This window comes from Callospermophilus lateralis (assembly GCF_048772815.1).
Source record: "Callospermophilus lateralis isolate mCalLat2 chromosome 11 unlocalized genomic scaffold, mCalLat2.hap1 SUPER_11_unloc_1, whole genome shotgun sequence".
NCBI lineage: Eukaryota > Metazoa > Chordata > Mammalia > Rodentia > Sciuridae > Callospermophilus > Callospermophilus lateralis.
Window position 1 is genome coordinate 572,416 of NW_027510153.1, and position 14,541 is coordinate 586,956.

General features: G+C 47.6%; 1 pseudogene; it reads left to right on the forward strand.

Moving 5' to 3' along the window:
* LOC143385932 (adenylate cyclase type 10-like) overlaps nucleotides 1-14,541 on the forward strand; it is a 67,142-nt pseudogene that overhangs the window by 14,448 nt on the left and 38,153 nt on the right.

The window sequence follows — 14,541 nt, forward strand, 5'->3', positions numbered from 1 at the left end:
AGGCAGTGTCTTCCTCAAGGACATCCTGCTTTGGCCTGGGGAGTACCGCAGTCCCTGACCTTCCCACAGGTGGAGTCGGTCCACTGGACCTGCTGGCCAAGGCCTTACCTGGGAGAGACTTAGGAGGCTGATGTGAGTCAGAGTGAGGAGTGGCTCCTTCTCCAAGCCTCCTTTGAGCCTCACATCCTTAAAAATGGTGTTTTCTGTGACTGACTCAATCCATTTCAAGGGTCCACAGCTCCTCCTTCATCCCTCCCCTGGCTCAGCAGAGTCTGCCACCCCCTTCAGCTTCCAGGAATGCAAGGGCCTTGTTGGATATTTCATTTACTCAACAGATACCATTGCGTCACTACTGCGTGTCAGGTACATTAGTGAGCAAAGCAGCATTCTTTTAGGAAAAGTGGATATGAAGAAGAAGTAACCATGATGTGTGTGTGTATATATATATATATAAAATAACAAATCTTGGGCTGGGGTTGTGACTCAGAGGTAGAGCGCTTGCCTAGCATCCATGAGGTACTGGGTTTGAAACTCAGCACCACATAAATGTAAAATAAACTAAAACTAAAAAAAATAATAATAAATATTAAAAAATAACAATAATAACAAATCCCACAGACGGCAATAGAACTTTGGGCAAGGGGATTAGGGAGAAGGTCATTAGGGTAGCCCTCAGGAGACTCATGTAGAGACAGAGCAGGGGTTTTGTCATGTGGATGGCTAGGATAGAGTGTGCCAGGCAGAGGGTCAGCCAGCACAAGGTCCCTGTCAGGAATGTGGCCCCTCCCGTTCTCCACCTGAAGAGTGTACACCTTTAAAAAACATTTTATTCTCATTTAATGGGGTAGATGTCCTGGGGCTCAGGCTGGGGAGGACCCAGAGGCAGAGTGTTAGCCTGCTCAGGGTCCTTCATTCACTCTGAGCACTAGAAACAGTGTCTTGGCCTGGAGGAGCAGGAAGTACAAGGAGGAGACAGTCTGACTCTTCAACCTGAAGTCTTATTCCAGGACTTTGAAACTATAAGGTGAGCAGGTAGTATCTTTCCTTCCTTCTTCTTTTCTATGAGCATTTAGTATCTTTTTTTCTTTTGATTTTTATAAATAGTCCTTGGAGTAGGAAGCTCAATATAATAACCTTTATAAATGAAGAAAATAGAAAACTATAAGTAATATGATCCACTCAGTGGGTAATAAAGGCAGAGAGGATATCTCGCATACTCTGTTTTCTCTAGCCAATATTCTTTTCTCTGCATCTAATTCTTGCACCGTTATGTGTGTGCGTGTGTGTGTGTGTGTGTGTGTATACACCCACACCCCTTGCAAAGCATTAAACTGAGGGCCTTGCACATGCTAGACAAGAGCGCTACAACTGAGCTCATCTTCAACCCCTACCATTACAATTTAAAACATTTAAAAACAATACATATAATAATATAGGACATTGAAGGAGGAGGAATACCTTTTCATTTCTACTCATCAGTTTTTTTTCAACAAAAAAAACTGAGCCCTGATTCATGCAAGGTAGTGGTGTTCATATTGGGACCGTAATGGTAAAAATGATGGGATGGTCATGTGTCCATTCACAAGTTTGAATTTCAGTGGAGGCCAGAGGACAATAAAAAGATGAATTAATAAAACCATCCAGGGGCCTTGTGGGACTAAGTGAGTTGGGACAAGTTGGAGACAATTGCTCAGAATTATTGCTGGCTGTATACTACAGGAGTTGGGCTAGAGGGACTTAAACTTATTATTAAGTTCGTTTTGCTCTTATGTAAAATGTTCTTCTCACAAGATACTAGCACATCAGGAACCAAAATAGCTGCTGGAACTGCAGCCATCATGTTCCCATTTAGTGCCAGGAGAAAGAAGAAAGGAGGAGGAGGAGAAGGGGAAGAAGAAAAGGATCCGTCCCCTTTAAGGAATTCTCTAGAAGTCCTACCCAATATTTCCTCTACAACATATCACAGAGTTTGAACTCATGACTGTATTCAGCTGCAAGGGAGGTTGGAAAATGTAACTATTTTGAATAAAATTGAGTTTTGTTAGTAAGGAGGGATAGAGGGAAGGAGATGGAGCTGGGGACCAGCAGCTTCTGCCAGAGATCCAGGTCAGGTTGTTAAAGACCCACTCCATCTTCTCTATAGAAACAGCCTGAACTGCTGGGCTCCGCTCCTGTCCAGAGAAAGTCTTGGAAATGCAGGAGGGCAAACAGGAAGGATTCAGGTGTGTTCCTGGGTGGGGTCCACCGGACATGCTGCTGGGCTGAATGAGGAAGGGTGGGGACAGCAGGGAATCTAGCCTCTGCCTGGGTTCTTGCCTTGAGGCAATGAAACATGGCAACCAGCAAATGCTAAATTAGGAAAGATGTGTGTGGGTCTAGGTGTGTGGAGGAGAGATTCAAGAGCTCTGTGTGAGCATGGTAACTTTGCAATGCCTGTTAGGCATCCAAGTGGCTCTGGCCAAGGAGGATTTTGGATGTGTAGGCATGTAGCTAGAGTAGATGTCAGGGCTTAGGCATTTGAAATTGAAAGTCACTGGCACATAGATGGGATTTAAAGTCATGGGCAGATGAAATAACCTAGGGGGAAATCAGGGTGGGAAAGGAAGCCCCGTGCCCAGCTGAGCCTTAGCAGCATTTAGATGATGGCTCAGCAGGCTGTGAAGTGGTGTGGGGACTGAGGCAATCTGTGTTGTCAAAACTGGTGAAAAGAGAGAGCAGTAGCTTGTCCTGAATGCCACTGAAAGGTGTGATCAAATGTGGGCAAATGCACAGCCCTTCCATTCAGCAATGCAGGAGCCACTGGTAACATTGACCAGAGCAGTTTTAATTCTTCTGTATTTTTTATTGGTGCTCTATAATTATACATAATAGTGGGATTCATTGTTACATATTCATGCAGATGACAAGATAATGATGTAATCTGGTCAGTATCACTCCCAGTATCTCCCCTTTCCTTCCCCTCTCCCTCCCTGGTCCCTTTCTTTCCTTCTACTGGCATCCAAGAGAAGCTTTCCAGGACCAGGGGAGAGAAAGCCCAACGCATTCAGCCTCTACTTCTGAGGACAAGTGGGAGAAGTCCTGAAGGAGAGTGGTCTGTCTGCAGGAGGCCTGATGGCATGTACAGGGTGGGGCACTTGCTCCGTGGTGGAAGGGAATAAAAGACAACTCCTGAGATGCTCACAGGCATTTCTAGAAATTGGGATGTCTGTGGAGGTGCCGCAGTCTTTCGGCTGGGCACAAATCACGAGTCTCCACACAGCTTGTAGATTCAAACAGCAATTCTTTTATTCCCGAACTCACACCGGCCGTCTACAAACACGTTCTGGGGGAATCCACGGTCTCTTCCCAAATCTCCACTCTGCCCTAATCCACTCTCTCCCAAATCCACTCCGCATGGGCTTCTGTCTCCCAAAATATACTGTCTGACCCTAAGCACTCAAGAGGAACTCAGCAGCAGGATACGCCCTATTCCAAAAGAGGAACACCCTAATCTCCTATTATACTAAACCGCCCTATTCTAAAGGGGAAACACCCTACTCTCCTATTATGCTAAACTGCCCTATTCTAAAGGGGGAACACCCTAAACACGGATCCTGCCCTGGTCCTTGAGCAAGGTCACCTTTCAGAAGTCCTTCCACTAGACAGCATGGGAGTAAGCTGGCAAGGAATTTGTCATACCTACTTGGCTGATGGCTCCCAGCATCAGGGAGTCCGTGGCCTTGGAGCTAGCCAACCCTGTTGTAGCCCTGCCTCTGCCACCAGCAAATCTGGACAGGAGACAGTTCCTCCCTGGCTCTAGGGTTTTTCTGCTCCCTGAATGGAGTCGGCTGGATTAGACAATCCTCATTTGTTTTCTATCATAAGATCATCTCTGCTGACATCTGGTTCAGCAAAAGGCTTTTACTTCAAGATTCTCCATCCTTGAGTCAGCATTTTGGGGCATTTCATTTGAATTTTATCTGTATTTTCCCACTTGAAACTGAGTCACTTTGTTCAGGATGGTTAAATTGCTATTTCAATTAGTGCAGGGTAGAGGAGTTAGGGTACCGTGGTCAACTATGACCAATAGGAAATCTCAGAGGCTTCCTGAAATGGAGGGATGGTTTATGTCCTGCTCCTGTGATAACCTGGTAAAGCTTAACAAGTGGCCTGGCTGCAGTTAGTCTGGCACTCAGACCGCTCCTGGGTTGCTGTCCCTTAGGTCCTCAGAGTTGGTTGCTTTCCTATGTAAGGAGAGAGTAGAGCATACACATAACCCCTCTCAGCCCAGAGGTGACATCTTCTGTGTAAAAAGTATTCTCAAGGCTTCTCATGGTGCAGCAGGGCTGGGGGATGTGGCTCCTGACTGGGCAGCAGCCCTCTGTGGCCAGAAGGGAACCAGAGTCTTTGAGCACCACACAAAAATAAATAAAATAAAGATATTGTGTCTCATCTAGAGACCATACCCCAGGGAGCATTACAATTATACCCACAACTCCTTTGTTTATTTTCCAGCTAAAGAAGAGATCAACTTAGCTAAATCAGAGGTTCCTAAGAGACCTGAGTTACTTCCTGAAAATCTCAAGTACAGCTAAATGTAACCATTTAGGAGATAAGAATATAAATCATTATCAGTAAATTCGCTGTTAGACTCTTTCATCTGGTCAGTCCTTTTGGCCTCTGAGATACAATGGGAAAATGTCCAGGCTATGTGTGATGATTTTGGTCATTAGTATCTATAGTAGGTTTAACTGCCTTGTTCTTGTTAGTTTTTAAAGATATTTTTATATCAAAGGAGTACACTAGCCAGGAGAGGTTGTGCATGCCTGACATCCCAGTGTTTCGGGAGTCTGAGACAGAAAGATTGTGAATCAAAGCCAGCCTCAGCAAAAGCAAGCCACTAAGCAACTCAGAGAGACCTGTCTCTAAATAAAATACAAAATAGGGCTGGGGATGTGGCTCAGTGGTTGAGCACACCTGGATTCAATCTCCGGTTACCCCCACTCCCTGCAAAAAAAAAAAAAATAAATAAATAAATAAAAAGAGCATGCTAAGCTAGATGTGGTGGGTGCATGGCTGTAATTACAAAGAACTGAGAGGCTGAGGCAGGAAAATATCAAATTTGAGGCCAGCCGGACCTTGACTCCAAATCGACTCCCCCTGGAGTCCTGCCAGTGTGGGGAGGTACTGGAGATCGTCATCCTGCCTCTGGCCCAGCATTTTGTGGCTCTGGGAGAAAACAACAAAGCCTTATATTACTTCCTGGAAATTACTGCCGCTTATCTCATCCTGGGTGATAACTACATGGTAAGCTGCTCTGGGAAGCTCCCAGAGGCTTTTTTATCTCACCATGTTCCTGATTCCTGCCATTGCCCCTTTCCTCTGAAAACCACCTTGCTCAGAGGCAGTGTTCAATTGAGAAAAGAGAGTTGGAACAAATTGCAACCAGGATCAAACATCGATCAGTACGCTGCTCCCTTTGAGTCTGGCATGGCCTGTCTCCCTGTGTGGGAGGTAAGTGGCCCTATTCCCAGCTTGATACAGCGAGGACTCTGGGTATCAGAGCTGTGGTCCAGCACAGCCTTCCTCAGTAATATCCTCAGTGACGTTCACCCTCTGGTACCAGAATGCCTTCGAGCATGAAATACCTAGAGGTCTTCTGACGGTGCAAATCTGGTTTTAATCTCATCTCCAAAAAGGCCTCCTCAGGCTGGGGTTGTGGCTCAGTGGCAGAGCACTTACCTAGCATGTGTGAGGCCCTGAGTCCGTTTCTCAGCACCACATAAATAAATAAAACAAATATCCTTTTGTAAGAGTAAAAGAAATTGAAGTTAAAAAGTGAAGGACCAGGTATTGTTAAATTCCTCTGCTACACCCTGAGGCAGTTAAGACAATGCCCTACTAGGCTATTTTGCTGATTCATAGCCTAGAGCATACAGGGCCCGAACCAATCAGTTTGAATGTGTACCTGCTTAGGAATAACCAATCACCCCTGCCCAATCTGTTCCCGCTAATGAATGTACTAATCATGTCTCAGATTTGTTGTTCAATTTTCCCGCGCCTCATGCTGATTTGTTCTGATGTATGCAAAGCCCCCGCCCTCCCCAAGAAGTGTACTTAAGCTCTGCTCAACCCCTGCTTGGGGCTCTTGGCTGCTCACCCTTCTTGAGTGGGCCGGGAGCCCCAGCGCGTTGGAATGGATCCCCAATAAACCCCCTTCTGCAATTGCATGAGTCAGTCTCTTGGTGGTCTCTTCCTCCGACGTTTCGCCAGACCCTTACATTTGGTGCGTTGGCCGGGAACTGCGCATCGCCGGACAGGGAGACCCCAACGGACTCCTTTTAGGGGGTAAATAAGTAAGGCGCCTCTTTTTCTTCTTCTTCCTCCTCTTCTTCTTCTCCTTCTTCTCTTTCTTGTTTTTTCTTTGCGATCGCTCAGGGCTTGGTTTTTGGCTCAGTGGAGTGCGTGAGCTCTCAGAGCTTTTCTGGTTTTTCGGTTTGGGTTGGCAGGGTGGCTGCCAGCGGAGAGCGTAAGTTCTCCCTGGCGGTGGTGGACAGACGTGTCCTGAAGCCACAGGCCACGTTCTCCAAGGGACGCCTTGGAGGACTCGGGGAGGGACGGAAGAGCCCTCATCTGGTAAAGGGACGGAAGTGCCCTTAGAGGGACGGAGGAGCCCTCGTCAGGTGTTCTGCTGCCAACCCGTCTGGCTTTGCCGGCTATTCTTTTTTTTTTCAGGTTAAGTTGACTGTCTGTCTTTAATTTTTGCTTCTGAACTTGTGTTAAATGTTTACTGTGTGTCTGTGTCACGTTTGTATTGTCTCTGTTTGAGCAACATCCAGTATGGGACAAAACCATACCACGCCTCTGTCCCTGACTCTTGAACATTGGACTGACGTCCATTCAAGGGCCCAGAATCTTTCTTTTTCAGTGAAACACCAGACCTGGCAGACACTCTGCACTTCAGAATGGCCCACCTTCGGAGTTAAATGGCCCCCAGGAGGGTCCTTCTACCTCCCTCTAATCTGCAAAGTCAGGGATATTGTCTTTCAGCCGGGGCCGCGTGGCCATCCAGATCAACAGCCATATATTTTAACCTTGCAGTACCTCTGTGAATTTCCTCCCACGTGGGTGAAGCCTTTTCTTGTCCCAGCTCCCATTCCAACCCCCTCCCCCATGATCCAATCACTCAAACCTTCCGCTCCTCCCCGTGGTCCCTTCATACTCCCTGAGTCACAGGACTCTTCTCCCCCTCCTTATCCTCTACCCATGCTCCCAAACCCCCAACCCATCCTAGATGACCCTCCCGCCGCTGACTCGGTTACCCCGCCGCTAGAGGTAATTGGGTCAGACCCAAGCCCTCCCAGGGATTTCCCCGTGGCAGCGGCATTGGCAGCAGCGGCAGCAGCCCCTCCCCCACCGGAGGAACCTGAACCAGCTAAAGGAACCTGCAGGCGGCGGATAATGGAGAACTCGGAAGCCCTGGTGATGCTTCCTCTTCGTCCCTATGGGCCCACGATAGATGATGGGCGCGGGGGAGAAATGCAGGCTTACCAATACTGGCCTTTCTCCTCCTCAGATCTGTACAACTGGAAAAATAACAATCCCCCTTTTTCTGAGGACCCCAGCCGACTTACAGGTTTAGTCGAGTCGCTGATGTTCTCACACCAGCCCACTTGGGATGACTGCCAACAGCTTCTGGGGACTCTCTTCACAACAGAGGAATGGGAGAGAATCCTCTTGGAAGCCCGAAAGAATATTCTTGGACCAGATGGGAGACCAACTCAACTCCCTAACATCATAGAAGCTGGCTTCCCCTTAAACCGACCCAACTGGGACCCTAACACCTTTGAAGGTAGGGAGCATCTGTCCACTTATCGCCGGGCTCTTGTAGTGTGTTTTTGAGCGGCCGCTAGGCGGCCAACTAATTTGGCCAAGGTAAGAGAGATAATTCAGGGACCCAATGAATCTCCCTCCATGTTTCTGGAGAGAATTATGGAAGCATATAGGAGATACACTCCCTTTAATCCTCAGGCAGAGGACCAAAAGGCATCTGTTGCAATGGCTTTTATTGGGCAGGCTGCCCTAGATATTAAGAAAAAGTTACAATGTTTAGATGGACTACAAGATATGACCTTAAGAGATTTAGTCAGAGAGGCTGAGAAAATATATTATAAGAGAGAAACTGAGGAAGAGAAGGAACAGAGGAGGGAGAAGGAAAGGGAACGCAAGGAAGATGAGAGAAACATAAGGCAGACTAAAACATTGGCTAAGGTCCTGGTCACAGCCGCAGACAGGCCAGAAGTTAGAAAGCAGGGAGACAGGAAGGGATACCTGGGCCCACGCCAAAGGCTGTCCCTGGCCTCAGATCAATGTGCCTACTGTAAAAAAAAAAAAAAAGGACACTGGGCCAAAGAGGGCCCAAAAAGAGGCAATCACGTCAGCCCGCCATGCTGACTCTAGAAGATGATTAGGAAAGTCAGGGCTCGGATCTCCTCCCCGAGCTCAGGGTAACTTTTGAGGTGGAGGGGACCCCAGTGAACTTTGAAGTAGATACAGGAGCCGTATATTCAGCCCTCAAGGCCCCACTGGGCCCTCTATCTAATAAAAGATCCTTAGTTCAAGGGGCTAATGGCAGTAAATATCGGGCTTGGACAACAAAGAGGACTATGGACCTAGGAAGGGGAAAAGTTCACCACTCTTTCCTAGTAATCCCAAAATGCCCAGCCCCATTAATGGGCAGGGACCTACTCACCAAGCTCAGGGCTAAAATAACCTTTAACCCCGATGGTCCCCAAGTGGAGTTTTTAAACCCTTCAGTAAAGACCCCCATAGTCACGGCTCTGACTATGTCAGTAGAAGATGAACATCAACTCTTCACGGCCCCTGGGACCGATCGAACAGGTAGACTACCCCAGAGATGGATAAAAGATTATCCTAATGCCTGGGCAGAAACTTCTGGGTTAGGTCTAGCCATAAAACAACCTCCAGCAGTAGTAGAATTAAAAGCCTCTGCCTCTCCAATCAGTGTTAAACAATACCCTCTAAGCAAAGAAGCTAGGGATGGGATAAGACCCCATATTCAGAAATACCTGGCTCTTGGGGTCCTAAGGCCCTGTCAATCGGCCTGGAATACCCCCCTGTTACCAGTAAGAAAGCCAGGAATTGGGGACTACCGTCCTGTTCAAGACTTAAGAGAGATCAACAACAGAGTGCAGGACATCCACCCCACGGTGCCTAATCCATATAATTTGCTTAGCACTCTGAATCCGGAGCAGAAATGGCACACTGTGCTGGATTTAAAAGATGCTTTCTTCTGCTTGCCCCTGCATAAGGACAGTCAGTTGTTGTTTGCTTTCGAATGGATAGACCCAGAAATAGGAACATCTGGCCAACTATCCTGGACTAGACTCCCACGGGGGTTCAAAAACTCCCCCACTCTCTTTGATGAAGCTCTCCACAGGGACCTCAACGACTTCAGAACTGCACACCCCGAAGTCACCCTACTCCAATATGTGGATGATCTGCTGCTGGCAGCCAATACCAAGGAGAACTGTGAGTCTGGGACCCAAGCACTATTATCCGAGCTTGCTCAGCTCGGATACAGGGCTTCTGCCAAAAAGGCCCAAGTTTGTCAACAAGAAGTAATCTTCCTGGGTTATTCACTTAGGGGTGGCAAACGATGGCTTACTGAGCCCAGAAAATGAACTGTTGTGCAGATACCGCCCTCATCTGATAAGAGACAGCTCAGAGAGTTTCTTGGGACTGCTGGCTTTTGTAGGTTATGGATTCCTGGGTTTGTGTCTTTGGCTGCCCCTTTATACCCGCTGATAAAGGGGGATGCCCAATTCCAATGGACCCCTGAACACCAACAGGCTTTTGATAATATCAAAAAGGTGCTGCTATCCGCCCCAGCCTTAGCTCTCCCAGATGTAGAAAAACCCTTCACTCTCTACATCGAGAAAAAGAAAGGAATAGCACGGGGAGTGCTCACTCAGACTTTGGGACCTTGGAAAAGGCTGGTAGCATACTTATCAAAAAAATTGGACCCAGTGGCTAGCGGGTGGCCCCATTGCCTAAGGGCTATAGCAGCAGCAGCCCTTCTAATAAAGGATGCTGATAAGTTAACACTGGGGCAGAAGCTAACCATCATAGCCCCCCATGCCCTGGAGAGCATCATCCATCAGCCTCCAGACAGGTGGCTATCAAACTCCAGAATAACCCATTACCAGAGCCTCTTGCTTGACAAGGACAGAATAACGCTGGGACCCCCTGCTCCACTCAACCCGGCTACACTGCTGCCAGAAGAATCATCAGGACCCGTCGCTCATGATTGTCAACACATACTGGCAGAGGAGACCAATGTACGACGAGACTTAAAGGATCAGCCACTGCCCCGCCCTGAGGTCGTATGGTTTATGGATGGGAGCAGCTTCCTTCAAGACGGTAAGCGGCAGGCTGGAGCAGCAGTAGTTAGCAAAATTAATGTTATCTGGTCTTCTGGTCTTCCAGAAGGAACATCAGCTCAAAAAGCAGAGCTAATTGCCCTTACAAAAGCATTGGAGCTAGCATCAGGCAAAAGAGCCACCATATACACTGATAGCCACTATGCATTCGCCACTGCTCATGTGCATGGGGCTACTTACCAGCAAAGGGGGCTATTAACCTCCCCTGGGAAGGAAATAAAGAACAAAGATGAGATCCTCCACCTTCTCTCGGCAGTAAAAGGCCCTAAAGAACTAGCTATAGTGCACTGTCGGGGCACCAGAAGGGGAATGACCCCGTGGCAGTTGGAAACAGACGGGCAGATGAGGAAGCTAAGCTGGCAGCCCTAAACGGAATGACCCTGTTAACTGTTTCCACGCCGGGGGAACAACAACCAGGAAACTTGGCTGCGCAGGAACATTCAGGCAACTTATGGCCTGGGGACATGGACACCGAACTCCGGGATCCTACAGAGCCAAGTTCACAAGTCCAAAAAGCCCAACTTTACATCAAAGATGTTCACCAGCTCACCCATTTAGGCTCAAAGAAGTTACAGGCACTCTTGAAGGACAAAAGAAAGGACTTATTGTTGACTGGCTCACAAAGAAAAGAAATAGCTGAGCAGGTGACCAGAGCTTGTTAAGTCTGCCAATTAGTTAATGCATACTCATCCAAGCTTCCTGTAGGAAAGCGCTTATGAGGGACCAGACCCGGACAGTTCTGGGAAGTGGACTTTACTGAAATCAAGCCAGCAAGGTATGGACTTAAGTATCTCCTAGTCTTTGTAGATACTTTTTCAGGATGGGTCGAAGCCTTCCCCATGAAGAAAGAAACTGCTCAGATGGTGGTCAAAAAGATTCTGGAAGACATCTTTCCAAGATTTGGACTGCCTAAGGTAATGGGCTCCAATAACAGACCGGCATTTGTGGCCCAGGTAAGTCAGGGATTGGCCAGGACCCTGGGGATAATTGGAAGTTACATTGTGCCTATAGACCCCAGAGCTCAGGACAGGTAGAAAGGATGAATAGAACCATCAAAGAGACCTTAACGAAATTAAGCTTGGAGACCGGCATAAAAGATTGGACTATGCTCCTACCTTATGCACTGTTTCGTGCAAGAAATACCCCCTCCATCTCTTTGTGTAACCTTACCCCCTATGAAATTCTCTATGGTGCCCCTCCTCCAATCAGGGACTTGACCCCAACCCTGAGACTTAACGATTCCTTTCACACCCCCTTGCTTAACAGACTTAAAGCCCTTGAACACACCCAGCGATACCTGTGGAAACAGTTGGCCACTGCTTATCAGCCCGGAGACAAGGGAACCCCACACCGATATCAAGTGGGAGACTTCGTATTCGTGAGACGACATCAGGTGTCATCCCTGGAACCCCGCTGGAAAGGACCATACCAGGTGCTGCTTATAACGCCTACAGCGGTAAAAGTAGATGGGATCACTCCCTGGATCCATGCCTTCCATCTCAAGCCTGTGCCCTGTCCAGACTCCGGCTGGAAACTGGAACAGACTGGTAACCCTCTCAAGTTGTGTGTCCGTCGTGTGGGTAGGGCTATGGATTCTTCCCCTGACCACCTGCAGCCCTAATCCCCATCAGCCTGTTCAACAACACTGGCAGATTATAAATCCCACTGGACAAGTAGTATGGTCTATTTCACATATAGGCCCCCTATGGACTTGGTGGCTATCTCTCCATCCGGACATTTGTCAACTGGCCACAGGCCTCTCTGACTGGGACCTCCCTGACATAGAGGACCCCACACAGATCCCGTTTGACCCCAAGCCAGGGCAACATTCCCCACACCATATGTATCATGGATGTCATTGCCCCTATCATAGGTGTAGACTAGCCAGTCTTGATTATTATGTGTGCCCAGCTGATTTCCGAAGCCGCAAACAGGTCCGAATCTGTGGAGGGCCCAATGACTTCAATTGCAAATCTTGGGGTTGTGAACAAATGGGAGCTGCATGGTTTAAACCAAACTCCCCAGACAGCATGATTCAGGTAGGGCGAAATGACACCTGGATACACCCTAGGAACTGTTTAACTAGCCGAGTGTCAAACACTCGCTGTGAAAAAAAATATTCTATGTAACCCCCTCAATATAACTTTCATCTCCAAAGCAAGGGGCTACCTCAGGACAACATGGCTTACAGGAAATAACTGGGGAATGCGGTTCTATGTTTATGGCCCCACTTATGACTTTGGTCTCTGGTTCAACAGACTTAAGCAGGAAGAAAATCCCACAATAGGGCCCAATCCCCTCAAGCCAGGAATTAAGCATCCCAAACCCCCTTTGCTTAGAACTACCAGAACCCCTCTTGTATCTCAATCCTCCAGGTTTCCGTCTTTGTCTACTTCCCCAGTCCGGAGTATAGCTGACCCCTCCCCCTGGGAATTAATTAAAGGAACCTTCACGGTACTGAATTCCACACAGCCAGACCTCACCCAATCCTGCCGGCTATGCCTCTCTGCCGCGCCCCCTTATTATGAAGGAATAGCAGTTAATGGGACTTATGCTGTGAAGACGCAGAGTTCCACCTGTAGTTGGGGCAAAAATCCAAAGTTAACTCTCCCAGAAGTAACCAGGACAGGTTTATGTCTAGGGTCCCCACCCAAAAGTAAACAGCACATATGCACCCAGATAGGAGAAATCAATGTCACGCAGGGCTTTCTAGTCCCTGAGAAAGGAACCTGGTGGGCATGTGACTCAGGATTAACTCCTTGCATTTCAGTCCAGGTGTTTGACAGCTCAGTAAATTATTGTGTGATGGTGCAAGTACTCCCCAGGGTGCTTTTTCATGATGCAGAATCATTTGAAGGTCTAGTAGGGGGACAAATAACCCGTTTCCACCAGGAACCAGTGTCCCTCACTCTAGCCATATTGTTGGGGATAGGAGCTGCTGCAGGAGTAGGTACGGGAGCAGCTGCTATGATCTGGGGGTCACAACAAATGGCCCAGTTAGAAACAGTGATAGATCAGGGCTTGAAAACATTAGAGACTTCTATCACAGCCTTGCAAGAATCTTTAACTTCTCTCTCTGAGGTTGTTTTGCAGAACAGGCTGGGGTTAGATCTTCTCTTTATGAGGGAAGGAGGCCTCTGTATAGCACCAAGGGAAGAATGTTGTTTTTATACTGACCATACTGGAGTTGTAAAAGAATCTATGAGTAAATTAAAAAAACGCCTTGAAGAGCGCCAAAGAAAAAGGGAAACTCAACAAGGGTGGTTTGAGTCTTGGTTTGCCCAGTCCCCCTGGTTAACTACACTCCTATCAGCCCTAGCCAGACCCTTGATCATTCTTATGCTGTTACTGACTGTGGATCCCTGTGTGCTTAACCGCATAGTTTCTTTCCTCCAGGCTCAGATAGGACAAGTGAAACTCATGGTAATCAGGCAGCAATATGCTCCACTGGCAGAAATGAAAAATGAGACCCCTCAATAATTATGATCTATCACTTTTAAGATTAAAAGTAGTCGGAAAAAGGAGTGGGGAATGTAAGAGTAAAAGAAATTGAAGTTAAAAAGTGAAGGACCAGGTATTGTTAAATTCCTCTGCTACACCCTGAGGCAGTTAAGACAATGCCCTACTAGGCTATTTTGCTGATTCATAGCCTAGAGCATACAGGGCCCGAACCAATCAGTTTGAATGTGTACCTGCTTAGGAATAACCAATCACCCCTGCCCAATCTGTTCCCGCTAATGAATGTACTAATCATGTCTCAGATTTGTTGTTCAATTTTCCCGCGCCTCATGCTGATTTGTTCTGATGTATGCAAAGCCCCCGCCCTCCCCAAGAAGTGTACTTAAGCTCTGCTCAACCCCTGCTTGGGGCTCTTGGCTGCTCACCCTTCTTGAGTGGGCCGGGAGCCCCAGCGCGTTGGAATGGATCCCCAATAAACCCCCTTCTGCAATTGCATGAGTCAGTCTCTTGGTGGTCTCTTCCTCCGACGTTTCGCCAGACCCTTACACTTTGACAACTAAACAATATGTTAAAAAATATTTTTTAAAAAAGGTCTCCTCCACTTTTTCTTGATGCAATTTGTGCTAAAATCATCACATAT